The following is a 20,855-nucleotide window of genomic DNA, read 5'->3' on the forward strand; positions in this document are numbered from 1 at the left end:
CTATTCTCTGTGAAGAGTGAAACTCCCTTTGGAATTCTGGGAGTGGGAATTTTGCCAGCCAACAAAAGGATGAGGTCTAAGCTGGATATTTTTTTTTTCACTTTTTGTGCCATAAAAATATGTCGTTGACATGAATGGACCTAAAGACTGTCATACCGAGTGAAATAAGTCAGAGGAAGACAAATGTCATATGATATCACTTACATGTGGAATCTTAAAAACGGTACAAGTGGACTTACGTATGAATCGGAAGCAGCGTCATAGATGTGGAAAACAAACTTACAATTACCATGGGAGTGAAGGCACGGGGATAAATTGGGAGATTGGGATTCAAATATACTGTATATAAAATAGATAACTAACAAGGACCTACTGTATATAGCCCAGGGAACTCTACTCAGTACACTGTAATGACCTATATGGGAAAAGACCTAAAAAGAGTGGATATGTGGATATGTATAACTGATTCACTGTGCTGTACAGCAGAAAGTAACACACCATTGTAACTCAGCCCCACCCCAGGGACTTCCCTCGTGGTACAGTGGCTGAGACTCCACACTCCAAAGCAGGGGCCTCGGTCCAATCCCTGGCCAGAGAAGTAGATCCCACATGCCGCAACTAAGAGTTTGCATGCGGCAACCAAAGATCCCGCCTGCTGCAACTAAGATGGAAGATCCCATGTGCTGTAACTAAGACCCGGCATAGCCAAGCAAATAAATAAAAATGTTTTAAAAGAAATCAATTACACCCCAATACAAAAAAAAAAAAATTAGATGTTGAAAAGTGAATGGGCTATCATGACAACTGACTGGGAGGGTTGTGACATGGAGCTTTAAGATGGGAGGGATCGTGGGCTGCACAGGAGGCCTTTCTCCAGTGAACAGGCAGTGGAGAGGAGGGCCCAAAAGCTAAGGGCAGGTCAGTAACCTCAGGAACCACTACCAGCAGGCCCCCAGACTGCAAATCTCTGGGTTAAGTGGTAAAATCAAGTCTGCTTACCCACTGAGTAGAGAATCAGGCCTGATCTGGGGAAATCAGAGGCAAAAGAATTCCATGAGGCCCAGACTAAAAGAAGTGACTGTTTTGACCCATTTCCCCTGTAAAAACTCCATGTTGTGAATAAATTGTTCTTCTTAAATTAATTGATCCCCTAGTAAAAAATAAGAGTTGCATTCCTATCTCAATCATATAAGACTTGTTTGCATATATAGGTTTTAAGTTATTCCCCTCCATTTTTTCATAGTTGTATGTTAACACTGAAATTAGGCCAGATTGAAATTTATCTATCACTGTTACTTAACTTCTGAATCCAAGAAATACTCAGAAGATGAAAATGTTAGATGGCTTGAAAAATTCCTCCTGGAAATTCTTAATGTGATCCTACTCATGCTACTGCATTCTGTCAGATATAAAAATTTACAAACCTTGAATGTCTCAACTTATCCAATATGAATCACAGGCACTTAAAATGTTTTAAAAGACACATTTTTTCTTGTCCTATATCTCTGAGGGTGGTTCTCCCATTTTCTTCAGCATATTTTTTTCTTTTACTTTTTGTCGAGAAATCTAACCTGCTTACAGAAAATCACAGAACAGCTGACAGTTTATGTTAACAGTGCAGTTTAATGAGTGGTTACAAAGAGAACACTCATATTAAAAAGAGAAAGCGAGCAAGAACACCCATGTAAGTAACACCTGGGTCAAGAAATAAAATATTACTAACACCTTACACATTCCTGGGGTACCCTTCCCCATGAAAACCCTCCTCTTCCTGCCTCCAAGTAATCACTCCTAACTTGTGTGGTAATCATTTCTTTGCTGTTCTTCATAGTTTTCCACCTATGTTTGCATCCCTTAACACTATCATTTAGTTTTGCCTGCCTTAAAGAGATGAGAATACCAGACCACCTTACCTGCCTCCTGAGAAATCTGTATGCAGGTCAAGAAGCAACAGCTAGAACGAGACGTGGAACAATGGACTGGTTCCAAAATGGGAAAGGAGTACATTCAGGCTGTATATTGTTGCCCTGCTTATTTAATTTATATGCAGAATATATCATGTGAAATGCCAGGCTGGATGACTCACAAGCTGGAATCAAGATTGCCAGCAGAAATATCAACAACGTTAGATATGCAGATGATACCACCCTAGTGGCAGAAAGTGAAGAGGAACTAAAAAGTCTCTTGATGAAGGTGAAAGAGGAGAGTGAAAAAGCTGGTATAAAACTTAGCATTCAAAAAACTAAGATCATGGCATATGGTCCCATCACTTCATGACAAATAGATGGGGCAACAGTGGAAACAGTGACAGATTTTGTTCTGGGGGGGGGTCCAAAATCACTGCAGATAGTGACTACAGCTGTGAAATTAAAAGACGCTTGCTCTTTGGAAGAAAAGCTATGTACAAACCTAAACAGTGTGTTAAAAAGCAGAGACATCACTTTACTGATAAAGGTCCATATAGTCAAAGCTATGGTTTTTCCAGTAGCCATGTATGGATGTGAGAGTTGGACCATAAAGAAGGCTGAGCACCAAAGAATTGATGCTTTTGAGCTGTGGTGTTGGAGAAGACTCTTGAAAGTCCCTTGGACAGCAAGGAAATCAAACCAGTCAATCCTAAAGAAAATCAGTCCTGAATATTCATTGGAAGGACTGATGCTGAAGCTGAAACTCCAATAATTTGGTCACCTGATGCAAAGAACTGATTCCCTGGAAAAGACCCTGGTGCTGGGAAAGGTTGAAGGCAGGAGAAGGGGACGACAGAGGATGAGATGGTTGGATGGCATCACTGACTCAATGGACATGAGTTTGAGCAAGCTCTGGGAGTTGGTGATGGACAGGGAAACCTGGCATGCTGCAGTCCATGGGGTCGCAGAGTCAGACACGACCGAGTGACTGAACTGAACTGAGCTGACCTTCAATGAATAGAATCACACCACATATATTCTTTTATGTCTTGCTTCTCCTTGATATTATGTTTGTAAAGTTCACCCATGATGCTGTGTGCTGCTGTACTTAACTCATTTTCGTGGCCACATTGTACTGTTATATGAAGAGTTATCTGTCTATAACCTGTATATGTGTGTGCATGCTGAGTCACTTTAGTCATGTCTGACTCTTGGTGACCCTGTGGACTGTAGCCCGCCAGACTCCTCTGTCCATCGGATTCTCCAGGCAAAAGTATTGGAGTGGGTTGCCATGCCCTTCTCCAGGGAATCTTCCCAACCCAGGGATCAAACCCACATCTCTTGTGTCTCCTGAACTGGCAAGCGGATTCTTTACCACCAGCACCACCTGGGAAGCCATAACCTGTATATAGAGATATCGATATTTATCTGTTGTTATGCTGATGGCTAATTGGGTTGCTTCCAGCTGGGAAGCCATAACCTGTATATAGAGATATCGATATTTATCTGTTGTTATGCTGATGGCTAATTGGGTTGATTCCAGTTTAGGTAACTGCAGACATTGTTGTACTGAGCATTCCTTGGCATGTGTGCATGAGCTTAGCATGTACTTAATAGAGAAACTTCTAGGTCAAAGCCATGTGCATTGTCCACTTCATTGAATACGAGACAGTTATCTAAAGTAGTTGTACAATTTACACTCTCAACCACACTGTATGGACATGGTCCTTCATCCACATTCTCACCAGCATTTAGAATCATTGGATTGTTTAATTTTTTAATTTTCTTTTAGTGACAATGGATTTAAACAATTTAGATTTAGTTAAGACTTGTTGAGCAATTGCAAAAGAGCAATGCCTGAACTGAGAGTTTATATATATATTTAATCATCATTAATCACCATAGTCCTATAAAGGAGGTAATGTTCTCTCCATTTCAGAAATGAGCAAACTGAAGCCACAGCCTGGAGTTTCCAAGCTGAGGCCCTGACATAGCTGGGACTTGAACCCAGTAGGTTTGGTTCACTGTGAAGACCAAGGCCTTCTGAGCTTTCTAGCACTTTCTAGCACTAGCGTCTGTGACAGTGCTAATTTCTCCAACAAGCACTTATCCAACATCTTCAGTTTGTACCCTTTTACAAACAAAGCTTTGGGCCCATATCACTGATACTCAGGTAAAATGCCAAGGAACTGTTTTGTTTTGCCTTGTTTCCTGTTAGTTGGTTTTTGTTATATCTTCATGGTTTACCAACTTCTAACCATTGGATTTAGCTCTTTTTTTTTTTTTTTTTAAGCAAGGGCCATCTTTGCTGTTTCCCCAACTGATTGTGAGGCCAGGGACTATGTCCAGCTCATCTTTGTCTCTCGACAAATGGAGAAGGAAAGGAGACAGGAAAGACAGGAGAAAGGAAGGCAGGGCTGATCTTTGGAATCTTCCCATACCTCTGGTATCACTGTGCACAAAAGTAGTCGATATTTAAACTACAGTCCCTGCTCATAGAGCTGCCATTGGTAGCAGACTCTGACCTCTTACTGAATCAGCAAATGATCAGAGATACACAAAATTACATTACTTTTATCAAAGCCTTTTGCAGGTACCTAATGTAATCACAGCCTTGATGAAGGATGCCAAGTGCTCCTGAGTGTAAAGGAGAAGAGAAAAATATTATAGTACAGTTACCAGACTCATCTGGCTCCCAACCACAGATAATCTGCCCTGGAGGATCCTTATTTCTGCTGAATTGGCATTACTGTAAAGCAACCTGGTTTCTATCTGCTTGCGTTAGTGTGTTTTAGAGATGCTTTTTAGGAAGGTCTCATTTTCTCTACCTGGGTCCAGCTCTGGAGCCTGCCAACTTCCTGGTGACCCTTGGTTTATTATGACTATGTCCCAATCACATCTTCTTCTTGCCACCACGTCCCTAACTCAACTGTAAAACACAAAATTCTTGTTGGTTCAACCGTGTTCTCTCATGCTGAGTCAGGGTGCCCTCCTGCACTCACATGACAACCCCTAGCCCCTGGAAAAAGAGACCTATGGACTTCTGGACCTGCAGGGGGGAGAGGGGACAAGGGAAAGGGGGAAGGGAGGGGCAGACTTGCCAATCTCAATCTCCCCACCCCCACTCACCAAAGTCTAACCACTCGCTGGTCTGGGAGCATCAAATCAGGCTACTGATCTATTTTTTCTTTAACCACTTAGCTCTAAAGTATCCAGGGAAGGAGGACTAATCTCTGGGCAGAAAGGTGAACTTTTTAAAAAGCAGTAAGGATCATGGTGATGACCTTTCAGAACTGTGGGCAGCGTGTTGTACAGCTCCTCAAGAAGTCCATCTGTCTTGCCCAGTGACCCCTGTGTTTTGTTTTAATTGGAGTATAGTTGCTTTACAATGTTGTGATCCTGCTGTTCAGCAAAGTGAATCAGTCATATGCATACATCCACTCTTTTCTAGATTTCCTTCCCATTTAGGTCAAGAAGGGTGAACTCTTTTCCAAAGCACTGGAAAGAGCCTGTAATAGAGCCAGGCTGCCTTCAGGCTAAGTTTCTGTCTACAAGGTTCACATTTCTCAAGCCTGCTGGGCCTTGGAGAGGTTCTGCAGGAAATCCCCATTTTCTGTGAGGCAGACAGAAAAAACTGTCTCAGCTCTACACCAGGCAACGCCAATTAGGTCTTCAGGTAGGGAACCTCTGAGAAATGGGCAGTCCCATCTTACTCTTTTGGCTCCCCTGGAGGCTCAGCGTAGCAGCTGCTGTGTGTCAGGCCCCAGAACTGATGAGGCGCCACTTCCCCTCCCCACCCCCCACTCCCTCCTACTTCCCTTCTGCCCCTTTCCACCTCCTATCTTCTCCCCTCCCCTCCTGTGCATACATACTAAGTCGCTTCAGTTGTGTCTGACTCTTTGTGACCCCATGGACTGTAGCCTGCCAGGTTCCTCTGTCCATGGGATTCTCCAGGCAAGAATTACTGGAGTGGGTTGCCATGCCCTCCTCCAAGAGATCGTCCCAACCCAGGGACTGAACCCACATTTGTTATGTCTTCTGCATTGGTGGGTGGGTTCTTTACCACTAGCGCCCCCTGGGAAGCCCTGCCCTCCCTCCATAGTCCCCAGTTATTCAGCAAGGGACTTTCCGGGTGGAGGGTCCATGTAATTGCCTGCCTTGTCCCAAAGCTCTCAGCCTGTCAGTGCTGTGCTAATGCCAGGTCAAAGCCTGTGTGGGCCCAATTTTAAAAACTAGATAATAGATTTCTTAAGGGTAGGGATACATCTCAGTCTTTTACCTCCTGGGTTTACAGGAGCTGTTACTGTGTCTCTGCTAATATCCTCCAAACATTGCCTGAGGTTGAAAAACAGTCTCTCGCACGTACCATGCATTACTATTTCTTGAATGGTATTTAAGTGTCATTGTAAATACTTGTCACTGTGAATTTTTCTGTTAATTAATAATCAAGTAGAGCCACGATCATGGGAGAGGCCTTGGCTCCTTTTCACATTCAAAGGGGGCCTCATGTACAAAAATGTTGGGCAAAGATATCGATGGATATTTTTACCTGCCTGGCTGCTGAGTATCCCCTTTCCCAGACCCCTGGCTTCCTATTCTTTTGGGATGCCAGCATTTTCTCATCGACAGCGGGGTTCTGCGTTTGTGGGCAATGGGCTCAATGTCTTCCATTTCTGCCTTGGCTAACTTACAGCTGTTGTCACAGGAAAGATTCAGCTTCAGGGGAAACAGCCCCTTTTAAAAAGAGATGAGCTATACCATAAAGCCCTTAGCATCCATTCTGGGTTTTATAGTCACCATGACCACCTTCATTCTAATCTTGTATATCTTTTAAAAGTTATCAATAGTTGCTGAAAAGTGAATCAGTCACCTTGGGGATGAGATTTGAGCTTAGAGCATTTTTCTCCCGAACGGACTGTTTTTCAGAACAATCTTGGGAGGTGAAACTGGGGCTTGATGGTGAGGGTCCCAGTCACTACTCAAGCCCTGTTTTGCCTGCGTGAATTCAGTGTGAACCCAGGTCCTCTTCATGTCCTGAGCCAATGCCATCCCAATGCTCCTGACACCCTCTCCGCTGCCATCCTTGCTGGAAGCATCCGTGTGATGCTGTCTGACATCAGTCTGTCTGTAGGGGTGGCTGTGGATCCTCACTGACCTCCCTGCTGAGGGTGCGCTGCTCTTGCTGCTGCTGGCTACCAGGTCCCCTGGATCCCTGCAAAATAGCCAATGGCAGGTTCCCCTGAGTTCGCTCGGTCACAGTTCAGGGCCCCTCAGGCTATGCCCAAGGGCCCAGCGGCTGACCCAGCATTCTGTTGCAGTCTTCTCCACCCTCCCAGCACATGACCCCACCAATGCCTCCTTGCTCCAAAGTCGTTTTGTATCAATGACATGTCTCCACTTGAATTCTATTTCTCAAGTTCCTTTCATTTGGACCACCAGACTTTCTCCCAATGCCCGATCCAGGAAACATTCCAACTCAAAAAGGGTTTATTCTTAGGCCAAGATTTCTAGGTTCCCGCGAAGCCAGCCAGAGGCTGCTCCAACCACAGTCACCTGAATGTGGCTGCACTTGGAGAAAACCTGACGCCTTGAAAGATGCTACTCGCCAAGGCCTGAGCACCCTGCCTCCTCCTAGTAACTCAGTAACTAATCCTAGTAACTCTGAAGTCTCCAGTTTGTTTTAATTTTCACCTTCCAGCCACCACGTGTAAGATATTTGTAGAGTCAGGATGGGAACAGAAAGAACTTTGGTAAAGTCTCAAGAAGAATCTCCTGATTAAAATGAAAACACATAGCGACCCCAGTTACGTTGCTTCTCTTACAGCCTAAGATGCCAAGAAATACCAGCGATGTGTATGAGATAGGATGACGCAGAAAGAAGCCCAAGCTGGCTGACCAGAAACGGGCCAGAGGTGGCTTCCTCCGCTCGCACCTCGAATGCCACGAGGTTCCTCCAAGCCCAGAGACTCCACATTTCCCTGTGAGGACAAGAAGATACCCTGTGAAAAGGGAGAAATTGAACATGAAGGACCAGGAAGCAACTGTTTCTAACTGTCGCACATGGTTACGTACAAAATCTGTTCAGATCAGAATTAACGTTTCTTTTCACTTTGGCTGAGCCTGTGAGGGTTTATGAGACAGGCATGACCTTCAGGTCGGGGGAGTTGAGGTTGAGACAATCAGGTGGGGTCCGAACAAGGCTGAAGTCTCAGCCACAGCACTGCCTCCAAATCCATCCACCCCAGAGTGCCCCCAACAAAGGAAACATCCTTCACTGCCTCTGGCACTTGTCAAGACACACCTCTTTCTGGCGAGGGCTTGTCACTGTCTTCCTTAAGTAAAGAATGAGGTCAGGATTTACGGACCATCCCAGGGACCACAGTCACCTGAATCATAGGGCACTTCACTGTTCCCGGAAGGCTCTGAGAGGGCTGGACATACATGGTGCCCTGACGCCAGTCTTCCCAGAAAAACACCTTTCAACTCAGGGCAGTTCTCTTACCTGCTCTGTCACAGCAAGGTAGGCTAGAACCAGGACCCCCACTTTGCAGATGGAGAAAGAGAGGCAGAGAGCGAGAGGAAGAAGCAGAAATGCCTACCCATCCCTGGTGGCTGCCTTCACTATTAAGCTTCACAGAATTCACTTGTTTGGGCCAGCACCTCTTATTGTTTTACAGGGGACTCTAGGAAAAAAAGAAAATGATTTCTCTCCTTAGTAATTTACCCAAAATGGGGACCTGGCCAGGCACTGGCAAGGTGATGGTTTCCCTAACGTGGAGCAAGGGCCGCCTTCTGCACAGCCGGGAAGACGCAGGTCTTTGCTCTGTTTACTGGTCTCCTCCTGCCATCTAGTGGCCAAGAGCTGAGTATACATGCAAATTTCAATCATCTCCAGTGCTCTCTGTCCCTTGCAATCCACACCCTGGAAGGGAGAATCCACTGGACCCTTAATTCATTTACCCCTTAGAATGGAACAGGTGAGAAGAAACTGATTGTCTGAGAACATGGTAAAGTTACCAAAAGGGAGGCAGAAAACATGAGATGCCAACTTTTAGCAAGTTGATCTCTTGCTGAAATTGGGTACATAAGGTGCTCCAACTCATCCCATCAACTCAACTTTGTTCTGAAGTGCAAAATTAGCTAGGCTTCAGGACAGACTCTACAAACAAGTCCTAATTTAACCAGCTGGCCCATCAGTGGTATTCCAGAACATTTATGTTTCTACTGCATAGTTCAGCTAAATTTATTACTCTCTGATTGGGACTTTTCAATTTTCAGTTCAGTTCAGTTCAGTCGCTCAGTCGTGTCTGACTCTTTGTGACCCCATGGACTGCAGCACACCAGGCCTCCCTGTCCATCGCCAACTCCCGGAGTTTACCCAAACTTGTGTCCATTGAGTCGGTGATGCCATCGCACCATCTCATCCTCTGTCGTCCCCTTTTCCTCCGCCTTCAATCTTTCCCAGGGTCAGGGTCTTTTCCAATGAGTCAGTTATTCGCATCAGGTGGCCAAAGTATTGGAGTTTCAGCTTCAACATCAGTCCTTCCAGTGAATATTCAGGATGGATTTCCTTTAGGATGGACTGGTTGGATCTCCTTGCAGTCCAAGGGACTCTCAAGAGTCTTCTCCAACACCACAGTTCAAAAGCATCATTTCTTCAGTGCTCATCAAGTACCAATAAAATAAAAGGAATTTCTTGGCTCCTATAACTGAAAAAATAAAAAACCGAAAGCAAGGGAAACTTCAGGCATGGATTAATTCAGAGGTTCAACTTGTCTTAGGGTTCTGGGTCCATGAGTGTGATTCTTTCCATTCTGACCTCCTCTGAATGTTGCCATCATCCCTGGGCTGAAGAATTCACTGTAGCAGTGCCAGGTCAGCCCTCATATCTTCAGGCTACAAAGTCCAGAGAAAGATAGGATATCTCTTCTAGTAGTACACAGAAAATCCAGGAGGCTTCCTGGTCAGAAGCCCTTGGTAAATAATATTTTTCCTCTCTGTGAGGACCAGGCAGCCTCATCCCTAAGTCAGTCACAATGCCCAAGGGGAATGGGCTCCTCTGATTGGTGTAAACCAAACAGGGACCACTCCTGGAGCTGGGGTGTGATCTCAAACAGCATGCCTGGCTGCCATAAAACGACATGGGGCATGGCCAAAGAAAATGGGACCCTGAATTTTGGTGGAAGAAAAGAAATAGATGCCGGGGAGGTGGCCCATACAAGTGTACACACTAATGTGTGGTCTCCGGTGTTTTTCATCATCTACCTCAATCAGTAAACATGATCATATTTTGCTACCAATATAGCTTCTACTAATGTAGCAGTATATTGTTCATCATAGAGCAAACATATATTTTTGAAAGCTCAAATAAAAGAAAAATTATGTAGTTTTATGTTTTATCTATTAACAGGGTTTGAAAAGCTTTTTGCCATCAAGTCTGTGATTGGAAATACCTTACTCTCTTTTTTAAAATTACAGCTTAATACTTCATGATTCAAAGGCCTAGTCTTAAGTTTATATCTACACTTGGTTTTAATGGCTGTTATAGCAAAACAAAATACTCAAATGTCGATTCAAATTAGAAAAATTATATTAATGGCTGCACTTCCTAATTCCTGATACTAGTTTTTCAATTCCATGCACCATTTACACAAAGTTATTTTCCATCTCCTTGATGCCAAAAGGTTAAAAAAAATGAACCCTTAATTTGGAAGCTCATGAAATTTCATGTTTTGTAAGTGTGCAGATGTGGGAATTTTTATAAGTGACATCATTTTTGGCCACAAATCACATCTTGATGCAATATTCACAGACATGTTCAAAATGTTCTCTTTATAGCAGCAGTTACAGCTGTTGTAAAGCTGCTTCTTTCTCACTCTGATTTTTAAAACATCACTCATTCCTTCAAGGTACTGATTTAAAAAATACTAATTAGCAGAAAACTACTAAACTACTTATCACAGGAATGGTTGGCAAATTTAGAACAATTACGTTTTTTTTCTTTGTCAAATAAAAATGTATAACTCTTCTTTAAGTCCAAAAATTCTTTTAAGCACTTTGCCATGAGCAATCGAACAGCCTCTATGTGGAACAAAAGTTTTTCATGGCCACATCAACCCTCCACCATTTCATTTACAAAACTCTGTGAAGATCCTGTTACTGAACGCTCTTGTCTTTATAAAAGTAACCATGTCAATGACACCCTGGAACACTGAACTGAAGCATGAGGTGACTCACTGCTGGCGGATGGACAAGCACTGTCAAGGCTCAGCGCTGTGGCTGCCACCGCGCCCTGAGGACAAGTCACGTGGCTCTGGGTGCCTGCCAGCAGGCCTCGAGAGATGCTAAGGGAAAGCCTGGTTGTGAAAAAGAGTAAAACAATTTTTATTTCTAAGTTTTTGGCTTATTTCTTAATTTTAAATATGCTTTCCAACAAAAGAGAACTTCCTGTGCTTTCTTCCTGCATCTCAGGGCCTGTCATGTGCCCTGGCAGTGTGTACTCGCCCCAGTTTGGAGACCGCTGCCCTCTGGTAGGACTTCGAGGATGCTAGTCTTGCTGCCATGGATTTCTAAGCTTCTTAGGAACAGGAGCTGGCCTGGACCTTCCTGTCCCTCCCATGAACCCGGCGCAGGGTCGGCTGCTCCATGATGCTGGAAGAATGGATGCTGGCATTCTGCCAGCTGGAAACTCTGGGATGTGCTGATGCCCATGCAGACCCAGCTGTGCGGTAGGGCTCAGAGAGGAATAAATCCCAGGCCCTGTTCTTGAGCCTTCCTCATGTACTGGCCTGAGGGATGTACAAACATGGGATGGCATACAACCCAGGGCAGAATGAAGTAGGCGCTGCTGGAGAAATGCTAGAAAAGGTGTAGGAGAAAGGAGTAAAAGACCCTGTGTTCTTGTTCATTCTCCCTGGAAGGATTGTGAAAGGCTTCCTGGGGGAGGTGGCATTTTGGTCAGTGGTATAGGTTTTTGTACCACTGAACAAGGAGAAAGGAGAGAGAGAAGAGGATGAAGTGGCCTCTAGGAAAGTGAAAGTCGCTCATTTGTGTCTGACTCTTTGCGACTCCATGGACTGTAGCCCACGAGGCTCTTCTGTCCATGGGATTCTCCAGTCAAGAACACTAGAGTGGGTTGCCATTCCCTTCGCCAGCGGATCTTCCCGACCCAGGGATCGAACCCAAGTCTCCCGCATTGCAGGCAGATTCTTCATCATTTGAGCCACCAGGGAAGCCCCTAGTCAACAAGGAGGGCCTGTAGGGAGAACGTATAGGTGGAGGACGGAGAGCTCACCAGATCACTCTCAAGGACAAACTAAAAAATTCCACAGGTGGTAGGCTGGGACGTTGTAATAGTACTCCAGATACACTGGGCTTTAATAAAAATGTTTGCCTCATGGGAAGACGGTCATGAGCTGTGGACTCAACGGATGTTCTTCCTCCCTCCCACATCAGTAGTGTGGTCCTTAACCTTAGGGTCCTTGCAGTAGCTTCCCTCTGTCCAGAATGCCCTCCCTGGAGGGTCACACGGCTGGTCCCGTGTCATTCAGGGATGTGCTCAGAGGGCTCCTCTGAGCTCCTAACTGAGGGGCGCTCAGGCACATTCCACCACATCACCCTTCCTTTTTGTCTCAGCACTAAACACCCTGATGTCTCCTTGCTTATTTTCATGGTGATTTGTTAACAGGTGTCCCCCTCCCGCTCCCCCCACCAACAAATGCAAGGGTCAGGGCGGCTGGATCACCAAGCACACGTGTCGAGTGAGCGGCCTTACCCAGGTCCTCTTAAAATACTTGCTGTAAGGTCATTTTGATGAAATGGTCCAACTTAGGATTATCCTAAATCCACTTACGGGGGAAAAAAGAGAAGGGGAGGGAGACAGACAGACAGAGGAATATAAGACAGTGGCAATTGCTCCAGGGAAATCAGATGTATGAGGCTACCAGGCAACTTCAAACTCCTATTCAAATTAATTTCTGTGTTTTATGTACCTCTCAAAGATGCGTGGGTTACAGAAAAATGTGGTAAAACTAATAAATACATTAAAAAATATTTGGGGTGTGTAAATTCTGAGTATTTGATTTCTTGGCAAATTTCTTTAGGAACATTAAAGGTATGGAGTCTTTCTCAATTTCAGTTAACCACAGTTTCTCTGAGAGCACTTCTTTGAAGTACAGATTCCCAAGCCCCTCCACTGAAGATTCAGATTCATTAAGTTTGAGGTGGGGTCCAATAATCTGTATGAAGCTTCCCAGGTGATTCCGCTGGTGCAATAGGTTTGGGGAACACACAGTATACAAACCATTCTATACCATTATCTAGAAAACAGTATCAGTGGTCCACTCTACTGCTTGAAAGGTCATTCCTGTAAGGGAAACAGTGTTGAAGAACTGTAAGATCTTATTTGAGTGAGTGAGTGAAAGTCGCTCAGTTGTGTCTGGCTCTTTGTGACCCCAAGGACTATTTGGTCCATGGAATTCTCCAGGCCAGAATACTGGAGTGGATAGCCATTCCCTTCTCCAGGGGATCATCCCAACACAGGGATCGAACCCAGGTCTCCTGCATTGCAGGCAGATTCTTTACCAGCTGAGCCACCAGGGAAGCCCGAGATCTTCCTTACAACTTGCTGATTATAATGCTGACACTAGGCCACTCTCTCTCTGAACCTGCAGGATACCTCAGGGGCCTGGTGGGCGGCCGAGGGCCTTTGGCCTACAGGAAGAGGTCAGTGCAGGGCTCCTGTCTCCTCTGCAGCCTCAGTGTTACCAGCAGCTGCTCCTGGGCAGGGGGGTACCCCGGCCCTGACCCTGTCACCTTCCAGAGAGCAGGCCAGCACTCTGAGCCCTTCCCTTCCCAGGAGATGCTGCTGCACACATGCGTGGCCTGACCTTGACTGTCAGGTTCTTAACGTAGCACCCGTGGGCCCCTCAAGAATCCACGCAGTGGCCTCAAGGGTCTGTGTGCAGAACGTTGGCAGACTTTCGGTTACAGTGAGAGGAGTTTCCTGGGCATTCGTTCTCTGTGGACCCCACAACTCATCCTAGAGAATGAGGCCATTTTTTTCACAGCATCACAGTGCCAGTTGGCTGTCCTGCCCCACAGGGGGAGGTCTGTGCTGGGGCCAGAGTTGGGGGCCTGCCTCTCCTTGCTGCAAAAGAACCAACACACACGGGGCGAGGTCTGCAGGAGGACGCCTGAGGGTGAGAAGTGGGCCACCCCAGCCAGAGTCCCGGGCAGGAGTGCAGGGGTGGTGACAGCCTCCAAGTTCACAGGTAGGTTCCTCAGGCCTCCGCTCAGCCTTCAGATGGACCCGGTGTCCACTCCTTCTCTTCCTCCTCCCAGCGTGGGTTACATCACAGGGGTCTCACCATTAGGGTATAGGGGTCCCACCCTGAGGATGTAGCTCACCCACACATGGATGTCTGTTTTGCCCCAAACAATGTTACCTCTTCATATTTTGAGGATTATCTTTGTGCTGCTAAATCTGAGTATGTCAGTACCTCAAAGGTATAAACAATTACTTTTAATTCTACAGACTATGTTATTTTAACCCACAGAAATCAATTAATACTTCTTTAGCAATTGAATTTAATATTCTGCATGCTACAGAATTTGGTAAAAGTATGATAGGTTATTAGAGCAAAACAAGGGGCATGTTTCAATGACGTCAGCAGCTTTCACACTATGCACCCTGAATTTGGGGTTCTAAAGATGAACCACTGAGTCTGGGAGGACCAAGTTAAATCCCAGTTCTCTCTGATCATTCAGAAGAGTAACATTCAAGTCACTGTATCTCCCTCTTCTGAATTTCCAAAATACTCAGTATTTCTCATGGTAGCTGTTACACTCTGCCCCATGTATCAGAGCTGTGTTTTCACACTCAGTTTATCTCCTGGACAGGATGGGTGGGTCTTGTCACCCTGCACCCTCTCCCCCAGCACACAACATCTGTAGCTCTGTCCTTTCCTCTGCCTTTTACTAACTTCCTGGCTGACTTAAGTGCTGTCAATGTTCCCAGGACACCTGGGCAAGCTGCCCTCTTAGCACTCCCGACACTACGCTCGTGTATTGTCCCAGGAGAGCAGCAGCTCATCGCGGTGAACGTTCGTCTCATTCACTTTGATGTGCCTAGCTCCTGGCAGAGGAGACAGCAAGTAAATGATGAATGAATGAATGATTAGTGAATATCTGTACACAATGTTTAACAGCTTTACTGGGATATAACTCACATACCCTAAAATTCTACCATGCCAAGTGTACAGTTCGGTAGTTTTTAGTATATTCTCAGAATTGTGCAATCATGACCACACTCTCATTTCAGACCCCCTGAAATTACCTGTAGAAAAAAACCGGTACCCATCAGCAATTAGTCCTCATTCCTGCCACCACCTCTAGGGCCTGCTTTGTGTCTCTAGGGATTTGCCTGCTCTGGATATTTCACATACATGGAATCATACAGTATGTTGGCCTTTGTGACTGGCTTCTTTCATTTAGCATAATTTGTTCCGGGTCCATCTATGCTGTGGCATGTACGATACTTCATGTTTTAAATGCTGAATAATAACCCATTGTGCAGATATACCACAATATGTGTATCAGTTTATCAGCTGGAGGATATTTAGGTTGTTTCACTTTGGGGCTAACATGGATAATGCCGTCTATGAACATTCATGTATGATTTTTGTGGGGATTTTCATTTCAACTGGGTATATATTATATCTAGGAGTGGAACTGCTGAATTATACAGTAACTTTTTTATTTTTAAATATTTAATAATAAATAGTATTTTTATAATAATATTTATTTATTTTGGCTGTGCTGGGTCTTAGTTGTAGCATACAGGATCTCAGTTCCCTGTTGTTGTTACTGTCCAATCACTAAGTTGTATCCAACTCTTTGTGAGCCCATGGACTGCAGCACGCCAGGCTTCCCTGTCCTTCATTATCTCCCAGAGTTTGTTCAAACTCATGTCTGCTGAGTCGGTGATGCCATCTAACCATCTCATCCTCTGTTGTCCCCTTCTCCTCCTGCCTTCAATCTTTCCTAGCATCAGGGTCTTTTCCAATGAGTCAGCTCTTTGCATCAGGTGGCCAAAGTTTTGGAGCTTCAGCTTCAGCATCAGCCCTTCCAATGAATATTCAAGGCTGATTTCCTTTAGGATGGACTGGTTGGATCTCCTTGCTGTCCAAGGGATTCTCAAGAGTCTTCTCCAGCATCACAGTTCAAAAGCATCAGTTCTTCAGCACTCCGCCTTCTTGGATGTCCAACTCTCACATCTGCACATGACTACTGGAAAAATCATAACTTTGGCTATAACTTTGCCCTTTATCAGCAAAGTGACATCTCTACTTTTTAATACACTGTCTAGGTTTGTCATAGCTTTTCTTTCAAGGAGCAAACATCTTTTAATTTCATGGCTGCAGTCACTGTCCACAGTGATTTTGGAGCCCAAGAAAATAAAATCTGTTTCCTCTTTTTCCCCATCTATTTGTCATGAAGTGATGGGACCAGATGCCATGATTTTAGTTTTTTGAATTCTAAGTTTTAAACCAGCTTTTTCACTCTCCTCTTTCACCTTCATCAAGAGGCTTTTTAGTTCTTCTTCGCCTTCTGCCATAAGGGTAGTTTCTTCTGCATGTCTGAGGTTGTTGATATTTCTGCTGGCAAGCTTGATTCCAGCTTGTGAATCATCCAGTCCAGCATTTCACATGATGTGCTCTGCATATAAATTAAATAAGCAGGGTAACAGTATACAGCCTTGATGTACTCCTTTCCCAATTTTGAACAGTCCACTGTTCCATGTCCAGTTCTAATTGTTGCTTCTTGACCTGCATACAGATTTCTTAGGAGGCAGGTCAGGTGGTCCAGTATTCCCATCTATTTAAGAATTTTCCACAGTTTGTTGTGATCCACATAGTCAAAGGCTTTAGCATAGTCAATGAAGCAGATGTTTTTCTGGAATTCTCTTGCTTTCTCTGTGATCCAACAAATGTTGACAACTTGATCTCCGGTTCCTCTGCCTTTTCTAAATCCAGCTTGTACATCTGGAAGTTCTTGGTTCACGTACTGTTGAAGCCTAGCTTAAAGGATTTGGGGCATTACCTTGCTAGCATGTGAAATGAGTACAATTCCTTGACCAGGGATCAAACTTAGGCCCCTGCTCCATGGGATTTTGGAGTCTTAACCACTGAACCACCAGGAAAGTCCCTATATAGTAACTTCAAATGTTTAACATGTTGTGAACTGCCAAGCTATTTTCCAAAGCTGCAACCATTTTACATTTTCACCAGCAATTTCTGAAGGTTCCAGTTTCTCTACCTCCTTGCCAACCCTCGTTTTATCTCTGATTCTGGCCATCCTAGTGGTATGTAATAGTAGATCACTGGGGTTTTATTTGCAACTCCCTAAGGAATTATTGAACATTTTTTTCATGTGTTTATTGGCCACTTATATCTGTACACTATTTAATCAAATTATAAGCAAGACAGCTTCACAGAAAAAGCTTCATAGATGAAGCCCCAAGAGTAGTGATAAGTTATGGAAGGTTTAGCAACACAAGGTCTCAAGTACACTCCTGACTCCTCCAGCGCTCTGTTCTTGCCCCCTGGCCCTTCTGTCAGGCCCTCTGGATCCTTCCCCTGGATGAGTGGAGTGTCCGGATTCCTTGTGAGTCAGGATATGCATATGCTCTAGTGCTGCTTGATTTTATGCCTGTTGGCCATCTGTATGTCTTCTTTAGAGAAATATCTAATTAGGGCTTCTGCCCTTTTTCGACTGGGTTGTTTGTTTTAATATGGCTATATGAGCTGTTTGTACATTTTGGAAATTAAGTCCTTGTCAGAAGCATCATTTAAAAATATTTCCTCTCAGTCTGTAGGTTGTCTTTTCATTTTGTGGACTGGTTTCCTTTGCTGTACAAGTGATTTTAGCTTTAATTAGATCCCATCTGTCCCACTCTTGCAGACTTTCTACAAAGCCTCACCGCCAATCCCAAAAATGTCTGTTGTCTTTGCACCTCTCTGGAGGTGTGCTGGAGAAATTCTGACGACTCTGTCCAAAATATTTTCCGTTCTTCTGTCTTTTGAGGGACCTCTGGTGCAACAAATTGTGTTGATCATATGCCTCAGTTTAAGATACGTTGACATCATTTGCCCAGGGGAGGCAGCATTTTTATTTTTCCTCTTATCTACCATATTCAACCTAATTTCCTTCCTCCCTTAAGCATCCACTCTAGTGTATGTTGTTTTCCTTTAATCTAGTGCCATAAATATATTTAGATTTTGTGCCTTAGAAAAATATTTAGTGTTTATATGTGGGTTTCCAAACTTGGGGCTTCCCTTGTGGCTCAGCTGGTAAAGAATTCTCCTGCAATGCGGGAGACCTGGGTTTGATCCCTGGGTTGGGAAGATCCCCTGTAGAAGGGAACGGCTGCCGGCTTCAGTATTCTGGCCTGGAGAATTCCATGGACTGTATAGTCCATGGGGTCACAGAGTCGGACATGACTGAACAACTTTCAGTTTCACTTTCCAAGCTTGTATTAATGGTGTTGAATCTAATTCTCCCTCAGTGGTGTGTGACTGTTGTCCCTACATAAACACAGTTCATTGCTTCTGATGCTGCAGAGGATTTCCTTGTGGGAAGAGTCCACATTCCTTAGCAATGCATTCCCTTAGTGACAGACTCCAGGCGGCCTCCAGTTAATCCATCTCTTTGACACTCAGTTTTCTCATCAGACAAAAAGACTGGTGATGATAACACCTGCTTTTACATAATGATTGTGCCAATTGATACTTCAAAGTTTTGCCAATCACCATTTTCCAGGTCTCTGCCATCTAAATGATGCTGTGAGGAGCAACCCTCTTCAATGCCTCCACACCCACATCCTTCCTGTCCTAACCCTCAAGGTCCACAATGGCTCAGTAAATGCAGGCAGACAAGGCCATTAGTACAGGATTTGGGACTAGAAAACATATTTCCTGGCTGTGTTACCTTGGGCCTCCGTTTCCTCATAGGGGGTAGGGATAATCATACTTTCAGAGAATTGCTGTAGACAAAACGAGAGAATAGAAGCGAGTGTTCTGCAAAGTGGGAAGCAATGCTGGGTCAGCCAGTCTGTTATTAGTGGGGGTGGAGAAGGCAGGAGAGTCGGGGGAAGGAGGAAAAGCAAAGGAAGGAAGAAGAGGAACAGGCTCTGGGAGGCAGCAGGCAGGCCTTGGTGTGCCAGTGGTCCCAAGCCCCAGGTCCCCTGAGGGTCACAGCAGCAGCCTTGTCTCCCTGGGAAGTGCCCTGGTGCGGAGTCAGGAGACCCACATAGGCCCACCTCCGTGGGGATACTGGCTGTGTGGTTAGGGTTTATCAACCCTGGCTTCACATTAGCATCCCACGGGGAGCGTTACCAAGTACAGACCAGATCCCCACATCTCACCAAATGCATCTGACTCTCCAGTGTAGGAGGTAGGCCTGGGAACAGCAACTTTGACAACTCTCCAACTCTGTGTGATTCTTAGACTTTTTTGCTGTCATTTCTTCTCACTGACCACAAGATGGTGCTCTCTTTCTGGGAAATCTCTGATGTTCACCAAACAATTTTCTTTATTAATCCTGAAAGAATGGGTTTGAAATTAACAATCTTCACAGCATCTCATTAGGCCAGAACTCTGTGCCCAAGCTGTCCAGCCGTGTAATGTACACCTCTCCCTTCTGCTGGAGACCATACCGGGTTAGGACTGGTCATCTCTTGTTACAAAGCAGAGTAGGCATTAATTGTTGCTTTCTGATCAAAATCATTACAGTCAATAACAACTAATATTCCTTTAATCTTTTACCGTTTGCAAAGTGCTTTTTACCAACTATCCTCAGAATAACTTTATGAAATGGCTATTATCGTCATTTATAGATAAGAAAACCAAGGCTCAAAGCACTAGTTCAAGGTCACGAAGCAAAAGCTGGCAGAACCAGATTCAGGGCCCTTCCCACCTACTTGGATAAAGAGAGGTGCATCAGAGAGACCAGCTCTCAATGGATACGGCCCCAACAAGTACAGCCCTGAGAGGAAGCTTCTCAGACAACCTCTGCAGCCCTCCTGAGCGGGCTTGGAAGACGGACAGATAGATATCCTTCTGGAGTTTCACACTGTCACACACAACAAACAGGTCAGTAGATGATACGTTTGACTGGGTTCAGTGAGGAGATGAGGTGACAAATGTGAAGTTTCTAGTGCAGAGGAATATAGAGGCAGCAGAGACTCAATAAGAAGACAGACTGGATTATTTTAAATTTTCTGTTCCAGGAAAATGAACTGCTGTGCCAATGAGAAAGAAGAATCTGCCTTGAAAAATTTAACAGACTCATGTCCAAAGAAAATAATTTTCTACCAGCCAGTGATGTCTTATGAGGCTAGTGGATCTGAGGAAAGTTATATACAAGGTCACAGACTTACTACCAGAGTTTCATAATTGATCAGGAACCCAAATGTCAGGACCCAGGACCCCAATTCCTCAGGGTATTTTTATCCCAGATGAAGGGGCTGCAACTGTAGGCTCAAGTTACTTGGAGTAAGAAGAATGTTTTCAGGACAGGAGCAGTTACATGAAAGTTTATTAAGTCACTATTTTGATCACTTTACTGACTCCAACGTACATCTTAGCAATTCAGTATGTGGTTGGACCCACTTTCCGTACCTCAGCTTCACTGTCTGCAAGTGGTATAACCATAGAATTATTATAAGGATCAAAATAGTTTATTTATAAAGCATTTAGAACCATGCCTGGCACACAGTAAGCACAATGTGTTTCTTAGATAATGCTAAATAAATAAATGGATATGAGTATGTCCATTTACATATTTTACAAATAAAATTTTAATTTTCCGAGTTCCAAGTAATTTTTAAATTATGTTATTTGCACACCTATAGGTATAAAAAATATATTCAGAAGGCATAAAATAATG

At 44.4% G+C, this 20,855-nt stretch overlaps 1 protein-coding gene across 1 annotated transcript in view; it reads right to left on the reverse strand.

Annotated features, from left to right (window-relative positions):
- Positions 1-15,102: 15,102 nt before the first annotated feature.
- The window catches only part of AFG1L (AFG1 like ATPase), a 203,917-nt gene continuing 198,164 nt past the window's right edge, over positions 15,103-20,855 (reverse strand). Inside the window, exon 14 of the transcript XR_011465371.1 lies at positions 15,103-19,508. The gene's annotated coding sequence lies outside the window, so the exon portion shown is untranslated. The remainder of the gene's footprint in view (positions 19,509-20,855) is intronic.

Source organism: Bos mutus, chromosome 9 (genome assembly GCF_027580195.1).
Source record: "Bos mutus isolate GX-2022 chromosome 9, NWIPB_WYAK_1.1, whole genome shotgun sequence".
NCBI lineage: Eukaryota > Metazoa > Chordata > Mammalia > Artiodactyla > Bovidae > Bos > Bos mutus.